The sequence below is a fragment of the Poecilia reticulata genome, chromosome 13 (genome assembly GCF_904066995.2).
Source record: "Poecilia reticulata chromosome 13, P_reticulata-male-v2, whole genome shotgun sequence".
Taxonomy (NCBI): Eukaryota; Metazoa; Chordata; class Actinopteri; order Cyprinodontiformes; family Poeciliidae; genus Poecilia; species Poecilia reticulata.
Window position 1 is genome coordinate 835909 of NC_088842.1, and position 18121 is coordinate 854029.

Genomic DNA, 18121 nt, shown 5'->3' on the forward strand with positions numbered 1-18121 from the left:
TCCGAACCAATAAAAATATCCTTTTACACTAGGTGCTTGCAGGGCTTGGCCAAGGTTTGTATATCGATCCGAAGCCCCAACAAGCTGGAGAAAGGTTTAAGATGTACGCCTCGTTATTCATTCACTGATACTAAGGTGAGTTTTACTTAAACTTTGTGGCTAACATTAACCTTAGCTTATGCTAGTAGGCAATATTCTCTGACATTGTTCTTGTAAAAATGTGCTATTTAAGTATCTAAACATTCTAACGGACAATGTTTTTATCTTATTATTGTCGTTAGTGTCAGAGACTAACGGGGAGGTTACGGTTCGGGCTTTTAGCTTCCGAAGCCCGACGGAGCACAATAAGCCTCATAGTTTAACAGTAGCAGCTCTGGTGTCAGAGTTCTGGTTCAGCTGACTGTTCAGGTTCAAAGTTGCTGCTTTTAAAAAAATTTGACCGTGTCCCTTATGGTCTCTGTGGTATTTAACTTTATTACCTTTGCATGATTCTTGTTCAGAGCTCAGATAGGACGTGTTTACAGCAGTATCTACAGGCGGATCACTTGCTCGGTTGTCTGGCTCTGGTCTGCTCTCTAGTTCTCATAAACTCGCTCTTTCAGGCTTAATGCAGAAGTGATTCCATGGAAATAACTCAGGGAGACTCTTTTATTTACCATCCGTATCCCCGGTATTTTTAGGCTGATCCGGAGTGAAGTGAAGGCTGCAAACTTTGTGTTGTGCAGCTTTAACTGGTAGTGGCAAATATTTACAAGCCACAATCTTCTTAATTCAGGATCGCTTGGAAATTAATGAAAACTTAAAAGTCCATTATATTAGTAAGACAACAATGTTTATAGTATTGCTTTTTTGCATCTGAAATACGACTTAGTCTTTTCTAGCAGTCATGGTAAGTCAAAGCGGAAACAAGTGACCCGCATTAGCTCCTGGAGATGTGACGTCAACGCCGTAGGTGCAAAGAGCCCGTTCATGTTTATGGGCAGAACGCTGAGAACGCTGACGTTATTTCGCCCTCTACTACGCATGCGGGACACTTTCAGATCATTCACACTGCAGAACACATACAGGTCACATTTATTTGGAAGTGTGAACAGTCACAGCAAAATAATCTGATTTGACAAAAAGAAAACGGAAATGGGTCACTTCAAGCTGTAGTATGAACGCATCCGAAGTGCCACAAAGTAAACAACTGAATTTTACTTTTGCAGAAGTAAAAATCAAAAGGCAGTGCATTAACATTAGCACAAACATTAGCAGTGCATTCTCCCCACTAGCAGTCTACTAGTAGCCTTTTTAGCTATTATCTCATTTATTAGCCATGTTTAGCACACTGAATGAGGAAGTAAATGTAAGACGACATGGTGATACCCCACATGCCACTAATAGCATTTAGGGTAACATTAGCATTTTGGCTATTTTTAGCTTATACACCAATTTTAAACTTACTAAATGGAGTAAGTCCTTGTTATTCAACATGCTTGTGACTCTCCATGCTATTAAGTATATTGTAGCTTACTTTAGCTAATTTTTAGCATCGGAACAATGGGTTCCAACCGACTGACACACTTTTCAAACAGACATGCGGTCAAAATCTATTTTGCATATGTTCAAATGTATTTGTAGATATTGGATTGTTTCTGTTTAAGTTTTTTTTCCGACCATCTCTCAGTGAAAGCGATAGTCATACAGTGAGCAAAGTTGCGAAATGGTGCCCTTTAAACAGTGTGGGATGTTTCAGTGTGTTTCGCAAACAGGTCCTACCCACTTTACAGGAAACTGAGTCCATTTTTTTTATCAATAAACAAATCAGATGTGCTAATATCCTCCAGGGTGGAAAAAAATGCTGTGTATTTTAGGAAAGCATGTCGTTACTCAGAAAAATGAATGAAACAATAATTAGTTAAACTGCATGTCAGAATCAGGGGCACAGGACTGATAAAAAATATTGAGGCATATTTTTTAGACGATCGTAACTTTGATCAAAGCACTTTCCAGGATTGTGTCAGTGTTGTGTTTTACAGTCATATTCATTTCAGTTAATTATATTCAGCTAGTGTAACATATATTGACTAAATAATGGATGCTCTCAAGCCTTTAGTTTTTAATTACTAATGAAAATACATTTAAGATTAGAAAATCACATCAGATCAATAAAAACATCTTTAATACAGAAATGAGGCTTAATGGAAAGAATTTTTGATACCTTCTTCATGTTTGATATTTTCAAAAGGTACTTTTAACCTTATCTGGACGCTTGATAAAATGCTTTGCATTTTTATGCATCTCTAAAAAAAATTTCGTTCTTGTGCGCTCTTTTCCAGCAACAAGTATTTCAACATAAGAAAGTGCAAAGGTGTGTGTACAATGAGAGAACCTCAGGTCAGAAGACTGGAACAAGTTTGTTTGACCGTTGTTTCAACACGCATTGTGGTCTTAACTTTTGTTTAGTTAGTGGTGATAAATCAATAGGCAGAAACGGCTGTTCAAACAGTCACTGAACAGTTACTCATTGCCCTTTAATTCAGTTAAATCTACACCAGAAGCATTTTATGAAGTTGGTTCATCAATTTCCTGAGCAAGAACAGTATTCATCAAGATAGATTTAAAGCTGCAGTATGTAACTTTCGCAAAAACGTGTTTTCCATTTTTATTGATTGAAACTGTCACCATGTCGTCACAGCACGGTGAGACAATCTGAAAAAATATCAAGCTCCTCCACCTCCTCTCTGAACTACTATAGCGATCTGCAAAAAAAATGCACTGATTGGTAACCAGAGCCAGGAGGCGGGCCTTAGAGCTGTCAGCCAACCTCCTCTGAACTGCTCAATGGGCTAATTGTTTATCCACCGTCATCAGTAGCCATGCTAACTCGCAGAAACTTTGGTCTATGTTGTGGGAAACCAGCTGCAACTTAGCCAAGAGCAAAAAGGAGGGAGTGGGCATGAGAGAGGTCGACAGTGATGCCTCATGCAGCGGGTCGGCCCGTTGCTGCGACACGTCACAGCGTCCGCCATGTTGAATGTGGAATATGTGCCAGTAAGCTAATACAAGTGAATGGACCGAACTTTATAAAGTGCCGTTCTACAAAGTATTTAAGTTAATACCTGCCATTGACACATTTTCTCACACACATTAATATATTTGTCAATCAAAGAAATTACTAAAGACAGAGTTTCTAACTTTTGATATGATTATTTAATTGTTTTGGGGCATTTCTGAATAAAGAGCACAATGTTTGATAGAAATGATTCTGATAATTTTTATATCAACATTGATGAACAGACTCATTTTACAGTGTTTTATTAAAGAATATATTTACATAATTCCATAATTTAATGTACATTTAACATTTCAAGAGAAGAAACAAATAATTTTCCTGTATTTATTTTTTATACGTTATTGAGAAATAACTTTTGATTTATAAATCAGTCATTGTCAAACATTAAACTACATATTTTTCTTATTTTATCAAGAGAATAAATATTTATTACAGTATGTCAACTCTGCTATTGACAGGAAAGAGTAAAAATAATTCTAACAGAGTAAATTATTTTTATTTAATTACATAAACTACATTAATGTACTAATACTTCAGATTGAGATATTTAAAAATACACAAAAAGTAAAAGAATGAAACATTTTTTTATTATACTGGGAACACTGGTCACAAGCTTCAGTCTGCTGGTCACACTGGGAGAACTCAATGACTTCTGAGACGTCCTGGTTCACAGGCTAAAGCCAAGGATAAAAGAGAAATTTTCCAAAAGTGAAATAGAAAATACATGTTTCCTTCACATTCAGAAAAAGACATTTTCAGCATGTTGGGCTCTGACTCGTAGCATCTTTATAGCTAAATACCGACATGGAGAAGCTGAGCTGGAAACAGACTGAAGACCAGCAGCTCCAGCTCTGATCCTGACTGACCTTTCCTCACTAAATCCTCTGGTTTTTAATTAACTTCTCCTCTAACAGCGGTTTCTCATCAGCTCTCATTAGAAAACAGTATGAAACGTTAGCTGCTATGCTAACAATCAGCGGTTATATTAGCTGCTATGCTAACAATCAGCGGTTATATTAGCTGCTATGCTAACAATCAGCGGTTATATTAGCTGCTATGCTAACAATCAGCGGTTATATTAGCTGCTATGCTAACAATCAGCGGTTATATTAGCTGCTATGCTAACAATCAGCGGTTATTTCGGGCCAATTAAGCTACATAGGAAATATTTTTCAGTTGTTTAGAAGCGAATTTCTGGCTGCAAAGTCAAGTAATTCTGATCTTTCATCCTTACCTGGGGAAGGTAATCCTAATGAATCCAGTTTGTTTCGTAAAATGGTTGAAACACACAGCACAGGACTTGAGGAGCTCCGCTCGCCCTGCTGACACATTGAAGATGGCGACGCTGTTACGTAGGACTCAGCCTCCATGAGGCCTCTACGTATTCATGTCTATGGATGAGACCGTTGATACAGTGAGGTTCACTGAGCAGTGTATTTCTACAGTTAGTATTGGGAGCACTGGGAGAAAGCAGAGGTGATCATTTTTTTCACAGAATACCTGTTTTATACTGTCACAGCATAATGATAATTTTAACAAATATGTAAAAAATATATATTTTTTTTTACATAAATATTGGAACTTTAAAGACAAGATGGACCAAGCACACAAGGTCAGTGTGTGCTGTGCAAAACGGAGAGGCTGTTATGGGAGGGCCAGTTGAGTTCTGAAAACATCCCCTTTTGTGTTGTACTTGTGAAATCTTGTCCATTGTCTTGTACTGCTTTTGTTGCCTGTTCAAGGTATATTTTTCTGGCAGTTTTGTATGAGAATATTTTATAGGTGACACCTGACTACACAAATCATTGTGGTTTACTTGCCTGGTGTACTACTGGTCTGCTGATTTGATATCCTACCCATAAAAAGGTCTTTGCCTGTGCATCTGATCTGAGTCAAGTAGTAAATTCATCAGATGTTTTCCCCTGGGGTTAAAAAATGGCAGTAATTGAACACCACGAATAAAACAAAAACGATCTGAAAAATTCACCACCTCATAAATACAGGCCAATCTTCAACTTTCCATTCGATGTGGTTTCTTTGGCCACCACAGTACTGAGACTAGACCTAATCAAAGAGTTCAGTGAAAAACACATAAATACAGAATGTGGGAGGACCACGTAATTGGTTCTGTTGGACCTCAGTACAGCATTTGATACATTTGACTCTGACATAAAGCAACTAACAAGCTGGGTCGGACTTTCTGGTACTGTACTTGACCCTTGTAGGATTTATATGAAGAACATGGACTTATTTGTAGGTAACTTCTCATCAGAGCGGACAAGTTACATGTGAGGCAGCCAAAGGGGGGCGCTGGGACTCCTTTGGGGGGCGTTTGGTCGAAGGTAAACTTTACACCTTACAATCACAACAATACCAGTTTAGACTTTGAGCAACTTGCTAAAACTGTATTTCGTAGCGTTCATTTTATAGCATTAACACCGGCGCTGTAAGTGGTCCGGTATGAAACGGGTGTGATAGAACAACGGTACCACAGCACTTTTAAATTTCAACAATCAGAATACCGAAATTGTTTCCCTTGTTTTAAAAGGTTTATGTCAGTCTGCCTTTTCCCCATCGATACGGTTCCCAACCGCCCTGCACCATACGGGGTAAAAAAAAAAAGAAAAAAAGATGTGCACATTGCGCAAAACTCTGAAACAGGAGTAGCGGGACATAAAACGGAGCGACGAACTAGATGTGAATTATGGCATAAAAACAGAGAATCCGACGCTGAACAGTGAAAAAATCAACATGATGTGAAACACATGACGATTAGGAGGCACAGCAGGTGATGAGTGAAGATTACTGATGGTTAATAAACGATAAAATAAATCTAACAGGAAATAAACTAAAGTGGACATAGCAATAAACCAAGAGAGGATAATACTAATCAAATGAAACTAAATGGAAATGAATGAAGAACAAAATGCAAGAATAAACTAAGAAACTAAAGTAAATACTACACATGTGCCGATCAGGTTTTTTTCTGCCGATACCAATACCGATCACCCCCTGAGGGACGATTGCCGATACCGATCACCGATACCAATTACCGATACTGATCACATAATTATTTTTGTATTTTTTTAAATCATAAACACTGCCGGTTACATTATGTGGAAAAAGGAACCATGAATTCACCTTAATTTAGACAAAAACTTGTTTTTAATAACTTTTTCCAAGAAGAAAACTAAACAAAACAGGCATTGTGCAAATTGTACTGTTATCAGTAATACTATCTTTAACAGACTGATAACATATGGAGGCTCTGAAGAGGCTAAATAATGCAAAGAGCCAAAATAAAACCTCTCAACATTGCCAAAAAATTCAAGTATAAAACTTAACATTCAAAGGCAAATACAGGATCCATTACATTAAACAATCCTGAGTTACTGAATGAAAACTTCCTGATTGCATGGCGGCTAGCTGATTACTGCTAGTTCTGAGTGGCTGTTTCTGACTGAGCGGAGTAAATATGCAGAACAGGGAGGAGATCGATTATTTTTTTAGAGATTAACTGTCTCATGTTAGGACAGCGAAAGTTTTAATACGTACGTAAAATGTATTTTTCTAGGTTAGATGCTGCAGCTTTAAACAGAGGTTCGGTGTGAGAGTCACTACCAGGTGGAGCAGAAGCGGCGCTCCGTCTGTCAAATATTACTACCTGTAGCGTAGCAGCGGTTCAACAGCGAGAGCAGAACCAGCGTCTTACATCGCAGCTCCAAGACTTAAATAATTTTGTGGGTTATTTGTTTAGCTTTCTGACCATCATGCTAATCCTGGTGAGTGTTTGTAGCTGTGCGCTGCTTTACCTGCTATCTGATCCTCCATATGTCTTTTTTACTGCAGTGAGCCTCGATGTAGCCAAACTCCATCAAGTATAGCATTGTTTTTATGTCGTATTATCTTCGTTGTGTTTATGCATTTTGACCTGCTTCAATTTTCCGCCGCAACACGCAAACTTCCCCATTCACTCAGTGCGTTATAGTTCCACATCGCTTAGGATTTGTTGCTGCGCGTTTGCGCAATGTGAAGGAAAGAGGAGACCAGCTGCACAGGCAGGATCACCGATCATGCACTTTTTCACGAAAATAGGCCCGATTATGATCGGTGACCGATCGATCGGCACACATCTAGTAAATACAGAGGAATAAACTGGTATGGCAAGAGACTGTATGGCAAGAATAAACAGACACTATTTCCAGATAAAAGGTAAAATAATATTGTTGAAATGTCATGGGTTTGTTGAGACCACATCTAGTACTGAGAATAAATATATCTTACAGACCATAACAGTAAAAAACTGATCACTTATTTATGTTTTTAATTAGATTTGATATATTTATTTCTTCAATATTATTTTTCATGTCAGTGTTAATGTCATGAGGCTGATGACTCCATGACACTTTCAATTTGACTCATTAGGATTTGATTAAGGGCTGCACAGTGGCGCAGTTGGTAGAGCTGTTGCCTTTCAGCAAGAAGGTTCTGGGTTCGATTCCCGGCCCCGGTCTTTCTGCATGGAGTCTCCATGTTCTCCCTGTGCATGGTGGGTTTTCTCCGGGTACTCCAGTTTCCTCCCACAGTCCAAAAACATGACTGTCAGGTTAATTGGTCTGTCTAAATTGCCCCTAGGTGTGTGTGTGCATGGTTGTGTGTCCTGTGTGTCTCTGTGTTGCCCTGCGACAGACTGGCGACCTGTCCAGGGTGACCCCGCCTCTCGCCCGGCATGCCAGCTGGAGATAGGCACCAGCAACCCTCCCAACCCCACTAAGGGACAAGGGTGTAAAGAAAATGGATGGATGGAGGATTTGATTAAGAACCCGATTTGTTCTTTGTAATTTCTGTCCAGTAAAACTATTAATCTATAATCAATAGACAGGTCTATATAAAGATATAATCCATGTTTCTGTCTCATATTTGTATGGCATTAAAAGGACCTGGAACTTTAGTTTTTCCACTGAAAGCTCTGGTTTGCACAATAAATGCCATGTGGGTGAAGTTTTATGGATGATACTCTGATGTCCCATTCTCCTGAAGGCAGCACAGAGCTGCACCACCAGAAACTGACAAACACTGAAGAGAAGAAGAGCTATGATTAATGTAGTTATAGTTCTATCCATGTTTTAATGTTGCAGAGCTCAGTCGTTTTGCAAATAGTTCAAAGTTTAAACTGGCATGTTGAACATCTTTTATCTGGTCGTTTTCTGTAATATTTAACAACTAGAAAATGGCAAGAATAAGAATATTTTTTCCACTCTGATTGGCTGCTGTTACCAAGTTTAACTTGAATGTTTGTTGCATTTTTCATAGACACCTATGAAAATAATTTCTATTCCCATGACTTTTTTGTTTTCTGGGAAATTATTTTTGATGATAAATACAGAAACAAGCATAAAAATCAAAACATCTACAATAGTGATAGTAATATTAATTATAAAATAATGGTCAGTGCAAAGTAGCCTGCAAATTCTTTGGTGGGGGGCAGTGAGGGACCTGGATAAAGGCTGGGGGGGCGCTGGGCCAAAAAAGGTTGAGAAACACTGGTCTAGATCCATGGCCTTTTCTCATGTTCATAACTCTAGCAAGTTTCCTCTTGCAAGAGAGTTGGAAGAATCAGTTGATGTTGAATAATAATCTGCATAGATCATTGGTGGAATGAAAGTTGTTCAAAAACTAAAAGGTAATGGCAAGACTTATTATAATAAGCATACTGATATTACTTTATACCTTTGTAAGGATGCTGGATGTGGATTACAGCTCAGCTTTTAACTCCATCAACTCCTGACAAGTTGGTGGAGAGGCTAGAGTCCCTGGTACTAGGAGCAGGACTGTGCTGGTGGATCAGGGATTTTTAAACCAACAGACCCCAGCAGGTCCAAATCCACTCCCTTACCTTCTCTGCAGTCACACACAGCTTTGGTATGCCCCAAGGCTGTGTCCTCAGCCCCGTCCTTTACTCCCTGATTACCCACGACTGCAAAACTACCCAGAACAATATCGTCTTGTTCAAAAATGCGGATGACACAACTATATACAGAAGAGGATCAAAGGCTAACGTGGTAGCCATGGTAAGCCATTGGTTTACCATGCAGAAGAGCTCAGCATGGTAAACCAATGGTGAAGGGAGAATTCCCTTACCTTGAATACCAAGAAGACAAAGGAAATAATCCTCAAGGACAAAGAGGACAAACCATCCAGGACTGAGCATAGATGGTGAGCAGAAAGGGTCAGCAGTTTCGAATTTCTGGGAGTCTACATCTCAAAGGATTTCACCTGGAGTTTTAACACCAAAAATCTCTTTAAAAAAAGCCCAGCAGAGACTCATTTTCTCTGTCATCTAAGAAGCTGATGACCAGATTCTGTCACTGACTTACTGCTGTACAGTGTACAACAGCAGGCAAGACACTGCTCTACTCTAGTTTTCCTGAAACATTAAGTTGCTTCTCCACCATTAGCATATTTAGAAGCACGGACATTAGGATGATTGGCAGCGCTAAGAGAACAACCAGTCAAAAACACCGAGTCAGGAGGTGTCAATCACCTCATGTTCATGCTTCTTAATATGCTGATGGTGGAGAAGCAACTTAATGTTCCAGGAAAACCAGGGTATAGCAGCGCCTATATGAGGTGATTGACAGCACTGGCTCTGATTGGTTGTGTCTGACAGAGCAGAATATTGTTCAGATGACAGCAGGTTCACATGGAGAAGGCTGAGGAGCTAATTCTTTTGACAGATTATCCATCTTATATTTTCAAGACATAGTGATAATTTTAATTAATAAAAAATATATTTTTTAATAAACGTTATTAAACGTTTATTTAATAACGTTTGCTGTGTACGTAAAGCTGCTGTGCAGCTTTACGTACACAGCAAATTCAAAAGTGTTAAATGTTTTGGTGTTAGTAGACTTTGTGCAAAAGCAGAGTTAATTTTACACTTATAGAGTCACATTCTGTTCATGTATCTCTGGGGTGTATATTATTAGTAGTTAAAATCCAGTGTTAAATCAAAGTGTTTCCGTATCAAATCTAGAGCTGTTAAAATAGAATCAATAACTTCACTTCTTAACTCTGAACTCCACCAGCGGCTCTAACACTGAAGGAGTTAATTCACTGACTCCCACCGAAGTGAAGCGACAGAAGCCAAGTCATTTCAGGACTATTTACTTTCCACATGTCTGAGTTATTTACTGCGCTTGGTAAGTTACTTTTTTTCTGAGATGGTTTATAACTATAATTTTGAGTTGAGCTCAACCTGTATGATAGACGTCACGTTCGCCACACGGCTCGGTGTTAGCATGTTTAGCTTAGCATGCCGAATGTTAGCATGTTTAGCTTAGCATGCCGAATGTTAGCATGTTTAGCTTAGCATGCCGAATGTTACCATATTTAGCTTAGCATGCCGAATGTTAGCATGTTTAGCTTAGCATGCCGAATGTTAGCATATTTAGCTTAGCATGCCGAATGTTAGCATGTTTAGCTTAGCATGCCGAATGTTAGCATATTTAGCTTAGCATGCCGAATGTTAGCATGTTTAGCTTAGCATGCCAAATGTTAGCATATTTAGCTTAGCATGCCGAATGTTAGCATGTTTAGCTTAGCATGCCGAATGTTAGCATGTTTAGCTTAGCATGCCGAATGTTAGCATATTTAGCTTAGCATGCCGAATGTTAGCGGAGTAAAATGTTGGAAAATATCAAGCCGGTGAACATTAAATCAAATTATTGGCTAACTTGAACAGATCCTTAATAATCTGCAGTATGTTTTTTCATGATGTTTAACGTTTACATGCATATTGGTCAGATTTATCAACCTTTCTGATCGATTTTTTCCTTTAAAAACTGTTTAGAGCATTATTCCCGCTGTTGTGTCTTATATACGTTTTGCAGCATGTTTTAATCCTTTTATTGCCTTTTGTATATTAGAACCAGTCTGGTTGAGGATGAATCTCCAGTCGTCAGCCTAACCTCCCCCTCCTGATCCCTCCATGGATTCTAGGAAGATTCAAGCTCCAAAAATGATTATGTAAGTGTTAATATCTCTAAAACTCTACATTTCTGTAATTGATGCTTGTTGTTAGAGTTGTAGTAAAATGTATTCCTTCGTTCCATTCCTCATTGTTATGTTTCTGTTTGTTATGATCCAGAGACCGACACTGACTGTCCGACTCAGAGACTGAAGACTGTGTGATGCAGTAGAGGAGCATGTTGGTGTCTCTGACCAAACGTCATGAACAGAACAACAACCTGAAGACAATCTGTTAGTGAGTGGACATCTCTCTGGTGGAGTCAGAGAGGAACTGACTATTATCAACAGAAACAGAAACTGGATAAGAAATGATGGATCTGATTATCAGGTTGGTCTGTTATGTAATGTACATATCTGGTAATCTACCTGTTAAAAGAAAATATGCTCTATCATATTACATGAACTGCTTGATTTACTGGCGTTGTACCGGTCCGTCGTGGTGAAGAGAGAGCTGAGCCAAAAAGCGAAGCTCTCGATTTACCGGTCGATCTACGTTCCCACCCTCATCTATGGTCATGAGCTTTGGGTCATGACCGAAAGAACGAGATCACGGGTACAAGCGGCCGAAATGGGTTTCCTCCGGAGGGTGGCTGGCCTCCCTGGTGAGGAGTTCTGGGCACGTCCCACCGGGAGGAGGGGAGACCCAGGACACGCTGGTGGGATTACGTCTCTCGGCTGGCCTGGGAACGCCTTGGGATTCCCCCGGAGGAGCTGGAAGAAGTGGCTGGGGAGAGGGAAGTCTGGGCCTCCCTTCTGAAGCTGCTGCCCCCACGACCCGACCCCGGATAAGTGGAAGAAAATGGATGGATGGATGGATGGATGGATGGATGGATGGATGGATGGATGGATGGATGGATGGATGGATGGATGGATGGATGCTTTACTTTCTCCACCTTGTACTTTGAACAATTTCATGCTTATTGTATTGAAGAAAAATGTATTAAGCACAGCTGATATGTCAGACCATTTAATAAGCAATATGTGATACATGCACATTATTCCACGTTGTAATATGTTTTGTATTTATGGTGCATGTTTTGAAATAAATGCATTAGAGAAAATCATTGCCTCTTTATTAAATGTTTGTTTTAAAAAGATTTTTTAAAAGTTCAAAACAATAAAGTACCTATTTAATATTAATTACAAATAACTCTTATGAAGTTTAAAAAATACTCTGTGACTCAATATTAAGATCTAACACTGAATTAGTGTTAGTAAGTGTTAAATTATTAACTCAGATTTTATATTTGACACTTTATAAGAGTTAAGGTACTAACTCTCCAAAAAGAGTTAAATTAGTACTTTCTGCTGTGGACCCATATAGACACTTTAAAAGTGTTGAAATCAAATCTGACAGAGTTAATCTGGGCCTCCTGGATTTGCTGTGTAGAGCAGGAGACAGTCATGCTGAAGATCCTAAGGGACTAAAAACTGAACTGACTGGACATACAAATTCATTGACTTTTAAAGTTATACATTTACATATTTTTCATTTTAAATATTTATTTTTATTTGACTATAAACATATACTTTGAACAATTTTTCACTTTTTTATTGGTAATTCTATTACTCAAGGCAATAAAGTTTAATGTCAGCATATGGTGATAATAAAGTTCTGTCTTTGTGTCTGACTATGGTCTGTATAGCCAGCCAGCTGGTAGAGGTTTATGTCCTCACATCTAATAGTCTAATAGCTTACCATCTTGCTATGAATTTCTCCATCTATTAGAATGTTTGTGAGGACCCGCAGCACCACTGGCATGCAAGCTAACCGACTGTTCCTGATTTGCAAACAGGCTGAAGAGCTCAGAAATGTGCCAGCTGCCCCAAGACTGCTTTGCTAATAAGACTGCATGCTGGTAAGGTAGTTTAGCCAATGAATGTAGGTGTGTATTACAAGGGACACATCTAAAAGTTGCAGGTCTCTGGCCCTTAAGGAACGCAGTTTGAGACCACTGCCTTAGTCTGTTGAGTGTTGCAGTTGTTAACTTCCTCTCAGGTACAGATGGGTTAAAAGAAATGTGGTAGTAAATGAATAACAAAGGCTGTTCAATGCTGCTGGTCACCCGAAGCTTAATGGTTACATCTAACTGATTTTATTTTTTAACAAACTCATTTGTGGGCCTGATTGACATCAACATCCTCAGCAAGCATAATGTAGATGGTACCGATATGCCTAAGGTTATCTTCTGTTGGCAGAAATATAATATAATAATCTGAATTATGCTGTCAATAGTAGCCTAAGTGTTACACGTCTCAGCATATGATGGACAGTTGTAACAAATGATGTTTTTTTTTGTTTGTTTGTTTTTCCTTTTCTTCTTGCGGTGAATTTCTGCTTCTCCTTTGATCTGGAAGCAAAGCCTGTAAAGACGAACAGCGTCAGTGAGAAAAAAAAGGACAACCGCCGTCTTCTTCCCCAAACTCGGTCTCTTTATTACAAATTATGGAAATCATGAAATTATTAACACTTCCTAGAACAATCACATCCCTGTGTCCCTCTGCTGCTACCAAAACAACCACGCAGCCTTCACCTGAGGAAAAAGTATCAACTCCCACCAATTAATCCACAGCGCAGAGATGTACATTAAAAAAAAACATTTCTCAAATAAGAGGATTAATTATGTTAAATAATGCAAGATTGAGACGTTATAATGAACGAAACATTAAGCTCTAATGTGTTTTGAATAACTACTGACCAACTGAATAACTACAGTTTAATTGATTACATAGAAAGGGAGAAAAAGTAACGTCTATAATAAAAATAATTCACTTTTAACAGATAAAACAACACAATGTATGTCAGGGTACCAATGTTTGTTCGGGGAATGGAACCCGTTAGTTGACCATTGTAGCCAAAATGTAGCTAACAAATCCCCCTTTTTTTCAGTGTTTCAGCACATCTATCAAATTACAAATCATATCCAAATATACATTGTTACTCCACATTTTTACCGGGGGGGGGCAGCCTTCACCAGTTTCTCATTACTAACCTGTAAAGACGTCAGATAGAAAAAAAGGACAACCGCCGTCTTCTTCCCCAAGCTCGGTCTGAACAGCAGGGGGCGGGGCTCCTCACTTCCGGTCTCCTGGTGAGACGTTGCCCGAACCTTGGTTACTTTTAAAAAAATATTTAACAGGGTAATTTGGTCTGGAGTGATAATTAAATTCTCCCACTTTATGGTGTATCACATAAGCATCTGAAAATAATCTTTTTTCATACATATTTTTACCTCAGAATTTGTCATTTAATGAGGGTGGTCTCCTCCCTCATTCTGCTATGTCTCTATGTGACCATCATGGGCTACTATTGTGTAGCCCATGGTGGAAAAACTCACAAAATCTGATAAATAGGCCAATACAGCATCCTAAAGTCTATGTAAGTGTACATTTCTACTATTACTGATTAACTTTTTTATAACTAACAAACTTGACATGAGTGACACTCTAATCTAAACCCCACTAACCCCCCAACACACACACACACACACACACACACGCATGCACGCACACACACACACACACACACACACACACACACACACACACACACACGCACACCCACACGCACACACACACACACACGCACACGCACACACACACGCACGCACGCGCACGCGCACGCACACGCACACACACACACACACGCACACACACACACACACACGCACACCCACACACACACCAAAGAACCAGTTAAGGCTATAGCCCAAGTCTGTAACTTCAAATTACAGCTCATAATCGCCTCCCATAGACAGACAGTGTAGGCATATCATAAATTTTCTGACTCTTTAGAGTCTGTTGAGTATTTAGTTAACTCTTGTGTCCCCGATTTCCCTGGATACCACTGGGATAACAGAAATGTATTTAGTTTGGTCAAAAGGTGTGGAAAATGTGTATTATTTTTGGTTTAACGACCTCTAGTGATCTCTGTGTTGTTCAGAGAGACTCAAAAAATGATTTAAATTAGAGCCAAGAGTGTCCCCTTTAAGATGATACCAAACATTATATTATAGACCTTTGACAAATGCCCATACCATGAGCCTAAACCACACATACACCAGTCTCAAAAAAACAGAATTTTTCCAAAGGGGTTGTTTACTTCATGAGCTGATAACTATGACTCAGCTACCATTTTGGAAGGGCTATCATACCAAAATATTAACTAGAGACATGTATCTTTTCAAAAAAATATTGATAGACTTTGCCACCCTGAAATGGACAAAAATGTCAACTTTTGGCCTCTGGCCCATTTGAGTTTATAACATGTGCCTTTGTTTGTCTGCAACAATTGATAACAAATATGAAGTGTAAACAACATATTGCTACATTATGACAGACCATGGAATATGAACTCTTCCTAAGGCTCTGAAACCAAGAATTCAAATCTGTTTTACTGGAGCAGTTGGTTTACATTTTGAGGTGGAAGTTTAGTTGCATCGATATGTTGATTAGTACAAAAAAAACGTTTCAATTTTCCAATCTAATTTTCCAATATAAGTACATGCCTGTACTTATAGCTTGGATGCTAGCATCTAGATGCTAACTGAGATGTTTAAAACTGTTCAAGAAGGAAAAAAAAGAAAGAATCTGTTACCATTTGATGACGGATCCATCCATCCATCCATTTTCTTCCACTTATCCGGGGTCGGGTCGCGGGGGCAGCAGCTTCAGAAGGGAGGCCCAGACTTCCCTCTCCTCAGCCACTTCTTCCAGCTCCTCCGGGGGAATCCCAAGGCGTTCCCAGGCCAGCCGAGAGACGTAATCCCTCCCACAGACATAATATAAGACTAATAATAATCAATTTAATTTATAGCGCACTTTTCTTTAACAAAAATCTCAAAGTGCTACATGGTGCAGCTAAAAACAGATAAAACCAACAATCAAAAACAATGTCATTTAAAAGTGGAGTAGACTTGTCTAAAAAGAAAAGTTTTCAGGCCAGTTTTAAAATCGGACAATAATTGCGGGGCTCTCAAATAGTCCGGGAGAGAGTTCCATAGACGAGGAGCAGCCACAGCACATGCTCCATCACCCATAGTCCTTAGTCTTGATCGAGGAAGGTGGAGAAGATTACAGGCTTGGGATCGTAAGGATCTAGAAGTTGAATGTGAAGTAAGGAGGTCCTTCAGGTAATCCAGTGAGGTTCCATAGAGACAGTGATGGGTGATAAGTGCAATTTTATACTGAATCCTATAAGTTACAGGAAGTCAGTGAAGCTTGTAAAGAGTAGGTGTGATGTGATCACATTTACGAGCTCTCACTAGGATCCTGGCAGCACCGTTTTGAATGTACTGAAGCCTCTGAAGGTGTTTTCTGTGGACTCCAATAAGCAGCGAGTTACAGAAGTCGAGCCTGGAGGAGACAAAGGCATGGATGAGGGTCTCAGCATCAGAACGGGAGAGAGATGAACGAATTTTGGAAATATTGCAAAGATGAAAAAAACAGGTTTTAAACAAGTGCTTAATGTGATTTTCAAATGTGAGATGGGAATCCATTCGAACTCCAAGGTTTGTACCAACGGAGGAAATGGGAATGTCTTGTCCAGAGAATGAAATACTCGTCAGAGTCGAGGATTGAACCTGATGAGGCGTTCCGATCAGTATGGCCTCGGTTTTGGAACAGTTCAACTGAAGAAAGTTATGGTTCATCCAAGTCTTGACTCCTCCAGGCAGGACGTTAGCGCAGTAAGTGGAGGTGAAGTAGAAGATGATGCAAAGTTGCAAATCGTCCGCATAACAGTGAAATGAAATGTTATGCCGATTAATGATTTTACCTAAAGGCAGCAAGTAAAGAGAGAAAAGCATAGGCCCTAGATCTGACCCCTGCGGGACACCACAGGTCACACTAACGGCCTGGGACTTGGAGTTGCCGAGGCAGACGCATTCCAGCCTATTAGAAAGAAAAGATTGAAACCAATCCAGGACAGATTCACCGAGACCGACTTCCACATGCAGACGATGTAGGAGGATGTTTTGGTCCACGGTGTCAAATGCAGCAGTGAGATCAAGGAGGACAAGAATGGAAGTGCAGCCAGTATCAGCAGCCATGAGAACATCATTTGTAACTCTTAGCAGGGCAGTTTCAGTACTATGAGCAGGACGGAACCCAGATTGAAATTTGTCATACAGAGAATTTCTTTGAAGGTGGCGCTGGAGTTGGGCAGTAACTGCCTTTTCCAGCACTTTAGAAAGAAAAGGAAGATGAGAAATAGGACGATAATTGGAAAAGGAATCAGGATCCAGATTGGGTTTTTTTAGAAGGGGTTTGATGATGGCAGTTTTAAGAGACAGAGGGACATGGCCGGATTTCAGTGATTTATTTATAATTTGAGTAATTAATGGGCTTTTCGCAGTGCCTTTTGATTTTATAAGTGAGGGGGGAAAAGGATGAAGTGCACAGAAAGAGGGTTTAATTCCCTTAAGGAAGGTCTCTACCTCGCTTTGAGCAACGTCATCAAGGCAGTTCAACCCAAAAGGCACAGAAGCAGAGGCCAGTCGGGAATCGGAGATACCAAGAAACTGAGATCTGATCGAGTTTACTTTGTTTTTGAAAAATGACAAAAACAGATTGCATTGTTGAGTCATGTCTTCAGCATAGATTTGTTTGTGGGGATTAAGGAGGTGATGTATTGTAGAAAAAAGCTGTTTAGAGTTTTCCGGACAGCTATTGATAATGTTGGAATAGTGCTTAGATCGCGCTTTCCTGAGGGAAACGGCCTACACTTTCTGATGTTCCTTGTATGCCTGTTTATGAACTGAGAGACCTGATTTTTTTGCACGTCTCTCGATGGCACGACCAGCGGTTTTCATATTCCGCAGCTCATTAATTAGTATACCAAGGGGATGAACGGGAGAAAGACACCAGTCTCGACTTAAGAGGAGCATGGAGCTCCAAAAGCTCCTGGAGAGATTGATTGTAATAGTCCACAGAATCACTTACTGATAGGTGGTTAATAGCAGATAGAGAGTGAAGGTCAGAGGACAGAGCCTCAGGAGAGATTTTTTCAGATCACGGAACTGAATAAAACGT

The 18121-nt window shown here is 39.6% G+C and overlaps 1 protein-coding gene and 2 long non-coding RNA genes across 6 annotated transcripts in view; 1 reads left to right on the forward strand and 2 right to left on the reverse strand.

The window, feature by feature from the left end:
* The window catches only part of LOC103474286 (uncharacterized), a 27494-nt gene continuing 9373 nt past the window's right edge, over positions 1–18121 (forward strand). Inside the window, exon 1 of the mRNA XM_081614469.1 lies at positions 1–135. The gene's annotated coding sequence lies outside the window, so the exon portion shown is untranslated. The remainder of the gene's footprint in view (positions 136–18121) is intronic.
* On the reverse strand, positions 3624–6416 carry LOC145554733 (uncharacterized). The gene is made up of 2 exons (XR_014090723.1): positions 4293–6416; positions 3624–3732 (listed from the first exon to the last, which is right to left on the reverse strand). It is a non-coding gene; the product is annotated as an uncharacterized LOC145554733 (long non-coding RNA).
* The window catches only part of LOC145554524 (uncharacterized), a 13869-nt gene continuing 11622 nt past the window's right edge, over positions 15875–18121 (reverse strand). For all 4 annotated transcript variants that reach the window (XR_014090496.1, XR_014090494.1, XR_014090495.1 and 1 more), the window contains one exon: positions 15875–16444. This is a non-coding gene — a long non-coding RNA (uncharacterized LOC145554524). The remainder of the gene's footprint in view (positions 16445–18121) is intronic.